This window comes from Amblyraja radiata, chromosome 37 (assembly GCF_010909765.2).
Source record: "Amblyraja radiata isolate CabotCenter1 chromosome 37, sAmbRad1.1.pri, whole genome shotgun sequence".
Lineage (NCBI taxonomy): Eukaryota > Metazoa > Chordata > Chondrichthyes > Rajiformes > Rajidae > Amblyraja > Amblyraja radiata.
This window is the reverse complement of record NC_045992.1, coordinates 19284801-19294340: the sequence shown is the minus strand read 5'-3', so window position 1 is coordinate 19294340 and position 9540 is coordinate 19284801. Positions and strand designations below refer to the sequence as shown.

Here is a 9540-nt window from a genome sequence, read left to right as displayed (position 1 = left end):
CCTCTCATATATAAAAATAACTATGGAAACAAGAGGGCTGTGCCATTGATTCAGCACACCCCGCTTGGACAAGTTGGTGTATTCGATACACTTTTAACCGTCTTACCCATGCTGGTAAGGAGGGAATGATAGGATAACAAAGGAAACGTGGTGGCACCCGAAAATTTGATAAGAGGCACTGAAGCAGGCCTCTAATGTAAACATTTGCCAACAAAGTAATCCAGGCAAACCATTTAAGATACCCTCAGCGGTGACGCCAATGCCATCACGATCGTTTGAATGCATACAGATTGATTTTATTGAAATACCAAGGGCCCAGTGTTATAAATATTGCTTAGTGATTTTAGATTTATTTAGCAGGTGGAGTGAACCTCTACCAACCACTAATAATACTGCTGAAACTATGGTAACATTGTTGTTAAGAGAAGTTATTCCCAGGTTTGGCCTACCTACTGTCATAAGTTCAGACAATGGTCCTCATTTTAACCACTATTAATAAGGAAAAATGTGCACATTTTAATATTCGACAGCAATTTCACTGTGTATACCACCCACAGGCATCTGGGATGGTGGAAAGAGTCAATGGGGATTGCAAAACAAAATTACCCCGGAGGTAAATCCTTTTTCTGACAGGCAACTATGTTATAAAAAAAATTGGGGATGAAGGAAAATTTGATGGAGAAATGAGGATAAGGTAGGGAGACTGAAAAGTCAAGGGGAGTCTGACTAATCATGATCTGGATCAATGTCCAATTAGGGTTAGGTAACCAGGATTTTGGTAAACAGAAGTCTTGTCAGAAAAAGGGAAAGTAAATTACAAAGAGACGTCTTTGAAGATGAAATATTATATACTGCTGGTAAAACAATGTTTTTGTATATGTACTGCTTGTAAAACAATGTTTTTTGTATGTGGAATGTGTGAAATTCGAAGCAATGAGCAAAGTTGTGTGTCGCTTTAAGAAGTTTGTCCTTTAAAATGCAAATGGACAGTTTATGGTGTGCTCCCTTAAGATACAGGCATGAATGGGGGGCGGAGCTATACTCGAATGATAAAATGTTGGTTGATTATAAATCTTTTGAACCAAGTTTTTTAAAAAAAAGACTCATCCCGATTAAAGTGTTAAATGAGATTGGAAATGTCAAAATTACAGAGAAAAGAAAATGTATTATTGATTACTGATTCTGAGTGAGTTCTTTTGGGAAAGATTGTTTTGATATGATAACAGAGGTTGTCTTTTAAAATGCAAATGAAGCAAGATTACTGTTTGCAAGCAAACCAAAAGATGTTGCTGTAGCATAGGCTGTGTGAGGGAAATAAAGGTAGATGAAAAATTGTATTATGACTTACAAAAGGGGGTTTGAGGGAACTCACAATGAGGGATAAGAGGGAGAAGATAAAGTAGATTGGGGAAGAGAACATATTTGGAGAATTGAATATTCAGGTGGAGAGAGCCTCTTCGGATATAACGGATTAAAGAATAAATTCACAGGGAAGTGTTAAGGAAGGAACTGGAGATGCTGGAGGATCAAAGGTAGACAAAAGTGCTGGAGAAACTCAGCTGGTGAATAAGATTTACAACTTTTTATTGATGCAGGAAAAGCTGCTGTGTCCACCCCCTGGAGAGTGGGGGGAAGCCACCTACAGGCCCTGGGCAATTAACTAATTATGTATGGACGGCAATTAACCCATGTCTTGCCAGATCTACATTCCCAGCTTGGAGGAGTTTTTGCTGGAAACCAGTGACCAAGGCCATAAAAGCTATACGATGACGGGGTGCTGGGACAAGAAGAAATTGAGACTGTGTTGAAAGAAACAATCAAGTGTTGCTAACAACATGAACTGCTGTGAAGATTGAAGATCATCGTCGCTGGATACATTTGATTGACTGTGAACAGTTTGTGGAAACAAGGACGATGGGCTATTGATGCTCCCTTAATTCTGGGGTGGCCCAGCCCACATGGACTGAACTTTCTTCAGACTGGCAAGCTTGTGGACTAACCCACATTCAAAGGATGGTACACACCTTTTAAACAAGATTGAAGTCAAACATGACAAGCACAGCAAAGATAACCTGACTACTGACAGTAAGAGGTCTGCAAAGGCCAGTTAAATCTACCTGTTTTTGCCACAACCAAGGCACTGGTGTATTTTAAGGAAACAGTATATTGCCACACAAGAGAAGCATGAACCAGTTACACCAGCACACGGGGAATTCCAAGCGAAGCCGAATAAAGGCTGAGCAATTTTAATGATCCTTTTCCTGTCCTATGGTAGTATCTTAGTGTCACGTCCGGGGGAGGTTGGTGGCCATTTAAAATGTTTGGAGGGACTTGTGGAACAATTGTCCATTATGAATTGATTGTGTTACTAGTGTACTATTAATTTGTCAGATGAGATGCTTATGGTCTTTCGTATGTACTCAGCAAGGACTGTAGTTATCAAAATTTTGATAAAAGGATGGAATGATGAAGCCGAATTTTAGTTAAAAATATAAGAAGATATTAAATTGGCTTCTGGGCTAGCTTACAGCTTATATTTAGTCTCAAATTAGGCTTGCCTCAGGTTGCGGTGTGTGAGATAATAAATCCTATAACATTGTCTCCCAAGTGACAAGCAGAGAGGAGCAGCTAGAGAGATCTCTTTGAGATAAGATGCCGTAAACCAAATGGCCTATGTTTATGAGGGACCAAGTGACAGAGAGGAAGCAGCGAAAGAGCTAGGGTGATCTCTTTGAAGATAAAATGACCTAAAACAAATGGCCAATGTTTTTAGTATATCTTGTACCATGTAAACAAAATGCCTTTGATGTGATGCATTCTGTGAAAACTTTTCATGTACCTCTGACCATGACTAATGTCTGTGGAATGTGCTAAGGGGACAAAAAAAAACTATTTAAGGCAATGTAATTCTGTTGTTCAGAGAAGTGGACGGAGGACGGTCAAGTGTCTGTATTGGTCACTTGACTGGAATTCTCGCTCCCTTCCATCGGCCGATAATAAGTAAAGTTTTGAACTGGTCTACCAAACAGTTTGTGTGGTGTCTGTTTATTAAGAAGCGAACCTGGTTAGTTGTTATAAAAGTAGCTTTTTCAGTATCAGAGATTCAGCTCCTCCTCCTCCCTTTTTCCTTCCTTCTCCCCCCCTCCCACCATCAGTCTGAAGAAGGGTTTCGGCCCGAAACGTCGCCTATTTCCTTCGCGCCATAGCTGCTGCTGCACCCGCTGAGTTTCTCCAGCATTTTTGTGTACCTTCGATCTTCCAGCATCTGCAGTTCCTTCTTGAACACGAGTAACAGAGATTGCCTGGGTTGTGAATGGACAGCAGCCCCCTCCGTCCCAGTCAATCTTATCCTTTATAACAAGAGGAACCAAATATAGGAGCAAAGAGGTCCTTTGGCAGTTGTACAGAACCCTTGTGAGCCCACACCTGGAGTATTGTGTGCAGTTTTGGTCCCTTAATTTGAGGAAGGACATTCTTGCTATTGAGGGAGTGCAGCGTAGGTTTACAAGGTTAATTCCCGGGATGGCGGGACTGCCATATGCTGGGAGAATGGAGCAGCTGGGCTTGTACACTCTGGAGTTGAAAAGGATGAGAGGGTATCTCATTGAAACATATAAGATTGTTAAGGGCTTGGACACGCTAGAGGCAGGAAACATGTTCCCGATGTTGGAGGAGTCCAGAACCAGGGACCACAGTTTAAGAATAAGGAGTAAGCCATTTAGAACGGAGACGAGGAAACACATTTTCTCACAGAGAGTGGTGAGTCTGTGGAATTCTCTGCCTCAGAGTGCGGTGGAGGCAGGTTCTCTGGATGCTTTCAAGAGAGAGCTAGATTGGGCTCTTAAAAATAGCAGAGTCGGGATATGGGGAGAAGGAAGGAGCGGGGTACTGATTGGGGATGATCAATGGCGGTGCTGGCTCAAAGGGCCAAATGGCCTACTCCTGCACCTATTGTCTATTGTCTATTATCCCACAACCAACATTGGCAAAGATAGACACAAAAAGCTGGAGTAACTCAGCGGGACAGACAGCATCTCTGGAGAAAAGGAATAGGTGACGTTTCGGGTCGAGACCCTTCCTCAGATTAATGTCAGAAAAAAGAGAACCAAGCGATATAGACGGTGATGTAGAGAGATATGGAAGAAATGAATGAACAATATGCAAAAATGTCACGATGATCAAGGAAACAGTCCATTGTTGGTTGGCTGTGGGCTCGGTGTTAACGAATTATACAGACAATGAACCTCACCAGGACGACAGTGAAACTAGTACAACGACTAAGGAGGGGGAGGGACGGAGAGGGAGGGAAGTTAGAGAAATGTATATTTATTGAACATGGGCGTCTGCTCATCACCACAATGCTGTGAGCGAGCTTGGCCACGTTCCACCATGTTACACTACATTTCAAAAGCATCCTCGGTGCCACACAACTGGGGAAATCTAAAGGAGATCCTATTCTTCCATCGCCCCAGTGATCCTGGAGCACAAATCAGGCCTCCCTTAGGTGTTACATTACTTTGGTCGGGATCAAGTAACCGAGTATTGACAGTCAGTCGTTTCTTGACTCTATGGTCCTCTCAGCAACTCACCACTCATCTCATTGAGTGACCCAGTCAGGCTGAGGGAACACACTAGAGAACCAAGCTGGTAGGTGGCTTCCTCCCGCACTGACTGTGGTCCTAGGCTGCACGAACAACAGAGCACTGGGGACCAGGCCTTGTACAAACCCTGAGAGTTTAAGGAAGGAGCAGTGGGCTCTACCTCACCACTGGGTCCAGTATCAGCAGGGCACTGGTTGACTGGAGCAGAGTTTTGGGCCATGGAGCACAGAAGAGGGAAGATTAGTAATGCAGGTACCTGGAGACAGCAGCGAGATCCAGCCCCACAGCTTGGCAAGGGGAGAGAATGAGTCAGAGTAGGCCAAACCTGGGGGGTGGGAAAGAAGAGCAAGATGTCACAAAGCAAACTTCTCTCTCAAGGTTTACAATGTTCAAAGGGCCACGTGGCCCAATGTTTCAGATTCAAATTCAAAGATTCAAAAACTTTATTGTCATTGTGCAGTGTACAAGTACAGAGACAACGAAATGCAGTTAGCATCTCACCCAGAAGTGGGAACACAGAATAATGGAACAGTAAATATATATATGTATATACAGTAGCAGTAGTGCAATTTCCGGGGAGGGAGATCAGTCACTTGGGGAAGGAGTGACCGAGGGGGGGGGGGGGGGGAGGGGGGGTGATGACTGGAAATCACCAAGGCCCCTCACCTGCCCCAGTGACGGACCCTCACACCCCAACCGCTCCATTTATCCTCCCCACCGTGGGCCCGCTTACATCCCTCACCCCGTTCCCAGTAACAGCACATGTACCCACCCCATGTCCCGACACCCGCGCCTTGTCATAGCCCACTCAACCTCACCCTTCCCCAGCAATGGGATGTTCACCCCCACCCCCAACATCCTCCACTCACCCACCATGTCCATATCTTAGCACAATCCCCAATTCACCCAGTGCCCACGCCCAACATCTACCACCCACCCACCTTGTCCCCACCCTGGTTACATCCTCCACTCACCAACCCACTTTGTCCATGCCCTAGTAACTGCCCCCATCCATCTGCTCCACCCTAGTAACATTTCCCACCCACTCATCCACCCACCGCAGTAAATGCCCGCTCAGCTGCCCCACTGCCCAACTTCATTCAATATTAAATCCCTAAAGCCTCTGTTCCAGCCCCAGCCAATGTGTCCTCTCTCCCGATAGTGCAATGTGCCGTGCGTTAGCTGTTCAGGATGAGGGACGTGGGATGTGAGATGATGAACGTTCCACTTACCCTGCAGCTCATCCTGGGAGGAGTAGCCAGATGTCGATGACAAGTAGGTGTGGGAAGAAGTGGAAGGTGCTGTCAGTATCCCCATCCTGCCGGATGCTCTGTATACTTTGTAGTTATTGTCCTCAAAGCTGGACAGCCCTCCGACTGCTGGATGTGAGATACAGGTTACCAAGACAAGTCATCACAGGAAAATATTACAGCACCTCACAACCCAACAATATGTAGGTATGTTGCAAAGCCTACCTGAAGCGTCGCTGAAAATCTGTCGCTGCGGGTGTGCGCGATTTTGGCGCCGTTTAGAGGGGGGCGGGTTTAAAACGCAATTTTCTCTAAGCTGTTCCAATCGAAAATGTTCAGCCTAGTTAATTATTAACGAAAAATCGCTGGAAGACCCCGTCGCAAAAGCTATTATTAGGTTTAAAGGCCTTGAATAATAGTTATAGTAGTTTAAAAATCAATCTCTAAACCCGCGACCGCCAGCAACCGCAGGGTCTCATAAAGCAAACCACAGAAGGTAGGCTGTATATTTTTACATTAAAAAGGGCTTCTAAAGATCCCTTTATACAAAGTTTAATATTGCGAGCAGCTCATTTTGGGCCCATTATATCCCGCAGTATTTTTCTCGGCATTTGGGGGCACAAATCTACCGCAATGTGAACGTTCTAAACCAGCGCGTTCCACGGGGACCCACTGGAAAGCTGATTTAAATTGACATTTATTTACAGCAATTGAACACTAAATTCCTTCCATTTGGCCTATAAATTAATGTAAATGAGATTTAAAAATCATGTTTTATTGTGAATTATTTGTGAATATTATTTGGACATTTAGGCTATTTAAAAATGTTAATCATTTATTAAGAAATGGATAGATGTTTAGATCTAGTAATTGAAGTCTGAAATTAGCTACAATTAGGTAACTAACTAATTATATGCTTTAATTTCAGGTCATCCAAGTAAGATTATTTTATATTTGTTTCAGAATGCTTCAATCTATGATAACTGAAAATTTCATTCAGTTCTCTTAATTTTTAAGAAAGTTATGGGCTTTTGACTGTTCACGATCACAGCTTTTTTGTTATGTCCATAGAAAATCAATAGGGAACAAGATGCTCATTTCCCAGTATGAAAATGGCCATAACTTTTTAAATACTTGAGATATGAAAGTGAATTAGGTGTCAAATTAAACTTATTTTTATGCTTTATCTGATGGGATAAATTGCAGACTTGATTTTTAAAATCTCAAAATTTTGTAACATTGCTACAATATGATGTTGACCTCTCTAACTTCAAGTAACCCTTGTTTTCCCTCTCTCTCTCCATCCCTCCACCATCCTAGCTCTCCGGCCAGTTTAACTGTCCTCCTGATTACATTTGATCTTTGGATGCTTCGTTGTCACCTTCCCCTAGCTAACAATGATCTATTCTACATTTTCTTAGAGCTTCGTCCCCTTTGATCTCTTGTTTTCGCACCTTACCCTTCCAAATCTCCCTCTAAGTCTGAAGAAGGATCTCGACCGAAACGTCACACATTCTTTCTCTCCAGAAATGTGTTTGACGTCACTGGGCCTGTACTCACTGGAGTTTAGAAGAATGAAGGCGGACCTCATTGCAACTTACCGAAAAGTGAAAGGTTTGGATGGAGTGGATGTGGAGAGGATGTTTCCACTTGTGAAAGATTCGAGGACTAAAGTTCATAGCCTCAAAATTAAACAACGCTCTTTTAGGAAGGAGATAAGGAGGAATGCGTTTAGTCAGAGGGTGAGGAATCTGTGGCATTCTTTGCCACAGAAGGCCTTGGAGGCCAAGTCAGTGGATATTCATGTCATGAGTGATAGGAGAAGAATCAGGCCATTCGGCCCATCAAGTCTACTCCGACATTCCATCATGGTTGAACTATCTATCCCTCCTAATCCTATTCTCCTGTGTTCTCCCCATAACCTCTGTACTAATCAAGAATCTATCTATCTCTGCCTTAAAAATATCCACTGACTTGGTCACCACGGCTTTCAGCGGCAATGAATTCCACTGATTCACCACCCTCTGACTAAAGAAATGCGCCGGTGCCCTGCTTCCAACCCCCGTGCAGCCCTCCCCGGACACGTACCGACGGCCTCCTGCCAGCCGCTGCTGCCGAGGTGCTGAGAGCGCTTGGAGGCATTGCTGATGTTGCTGATGTAGCTACTCAGACTGTTGACTGAACTGTTGGACGGCGAACCTTTAACGCCAGGCACAGGTCCCGGCCCCTTGCTGTTTGACCTTTTCTTGTGCAACCTGAAACGATAAAGGGCAACGATTTAGGGCGGAGGCAGACCAGGACAGTGAAAGAGAAGCAGCAACTTCTGTGAAATTGGCACAGCAATCCAAAACACACTGTGGGTAATGATTATAAGCATAGAAAATAGATGCAGGAGTAGGCCATTCGGCCCTTCAAGTCAGCCTCTTTCAATATGATCATGGCTGATCATTCACAATCAGTACCCCCGTTCCTGCTTTCACCCCATATCCCTTGATTCCGCTAGCCCTAAGAGCTCCATCTAACTCTCTTTTCAATGGATCGGCCTCCACTACTTTCTCTGGTAGAGAATTCCACAAATTCATAACTCTTGTGACATTAGTGCATCTCACATTAGTGAGTTGTGACATTATTGCTATTGAAGGAGTGCAATTCACCAGTTTTCTTCCAGGGATGGTGGGACTGACATATGATGAAAGAATGGGTCGAGTGGACTTGTATTCACTGGTTTATATAAGGATGAGAGGATATATATTGAAACATAATTTTTTTAGAGGACTGGGCAAGGCAGTTACAAAAAAACAATTCCCGATGTTGGAAGAGTCCAGAACCTGGGGTCACAGTTTACGAACAAGGGGTAGGTCAATTAGGACTGAGACGAGGAAAAACTTTTCCAGCCATAGAGTTGTGATTCTACGGAATTCTCTGCCACAGAAGGCACTGGAGGCCAATTCACTGGATGTTTTCAAGAGAGAGTTAGATTTAGCTTAGTGCTAAGGGAATCAAGCGATATTGGGCGAAAAGCCAGAACGGGGTACTGATTTTGGATGATCAGTCATGATCATATTGAATGGCTGTGCTGGCTTGAAGGGCCGAATGGCCTACTCCTGCACTGATTTTCTATGTTTCAGACTGAGATTCGGAAGGTCTCACCCTGAAACATCACCCATTGTTTCTATCAGAGATGCTGCCTGTCCCGCTGAGTTCCTCCAGCATTTTGTGTCTACCTGTGGTGTAAACCAGCATCCGCAGTTACTCCCTACACTTTAAATCAGACTAGCTGGGTCATGGTAGAGGTTACTGGCACTGTGGTTGAGCAGTGCTCAGGTTTCCAGATGCCAGGGTGTGAGAAGAATTTAAACATCGATTACACAGGAGGCCATTCAGCCCATCTGTGCCAGTCAAGCAAAAACAACCCTGTCCGACCGCCTGCCACCCTGCAGGTCACGCACCGCAATACACAGTCAAACGTGTTGAAGTTTTACAGCAGCATCCCGTGTCCATTGTGACCACATCACTAAATATTCATTCATCGTACACATAGCCACTCACAGACAACCTTTTGTGTCGGCACGGTGGCGCAGCGGTAGAGTTGCTGCGTCACAGCACCAGAGACCTGGGTTCAATCCTGACTACGGGTGCTTTCTCTACGGAGTTTGTACCTTCTCCCTGTGGCTGCATGGGATTTCTCC

The 9540-nt window shown here is 44.3% G+C and overlaps 1 long non-coding RNA gene across 1 annotated transcript; it reads right to left on the bottom strand.

Moving 5' to 3' along the window:
• Positions 1-4857: 4857 nt before the first annotated feature.
• Positions 4858-5879, bottom strand: LOC116966441. The gene is made up of 2 exons (XR_004410021.1): positions 5834-5879; positions 4858-4926 (listed from the first exon to the last, which is right to left on the bottom strand). It is a non-coding gene; the product is annotated as an uncharacterized LOC116966441 (long non-coding RNA).
• Between the last annotated feature and the right edge of the window lie 3661 nt (positions 5880-9540).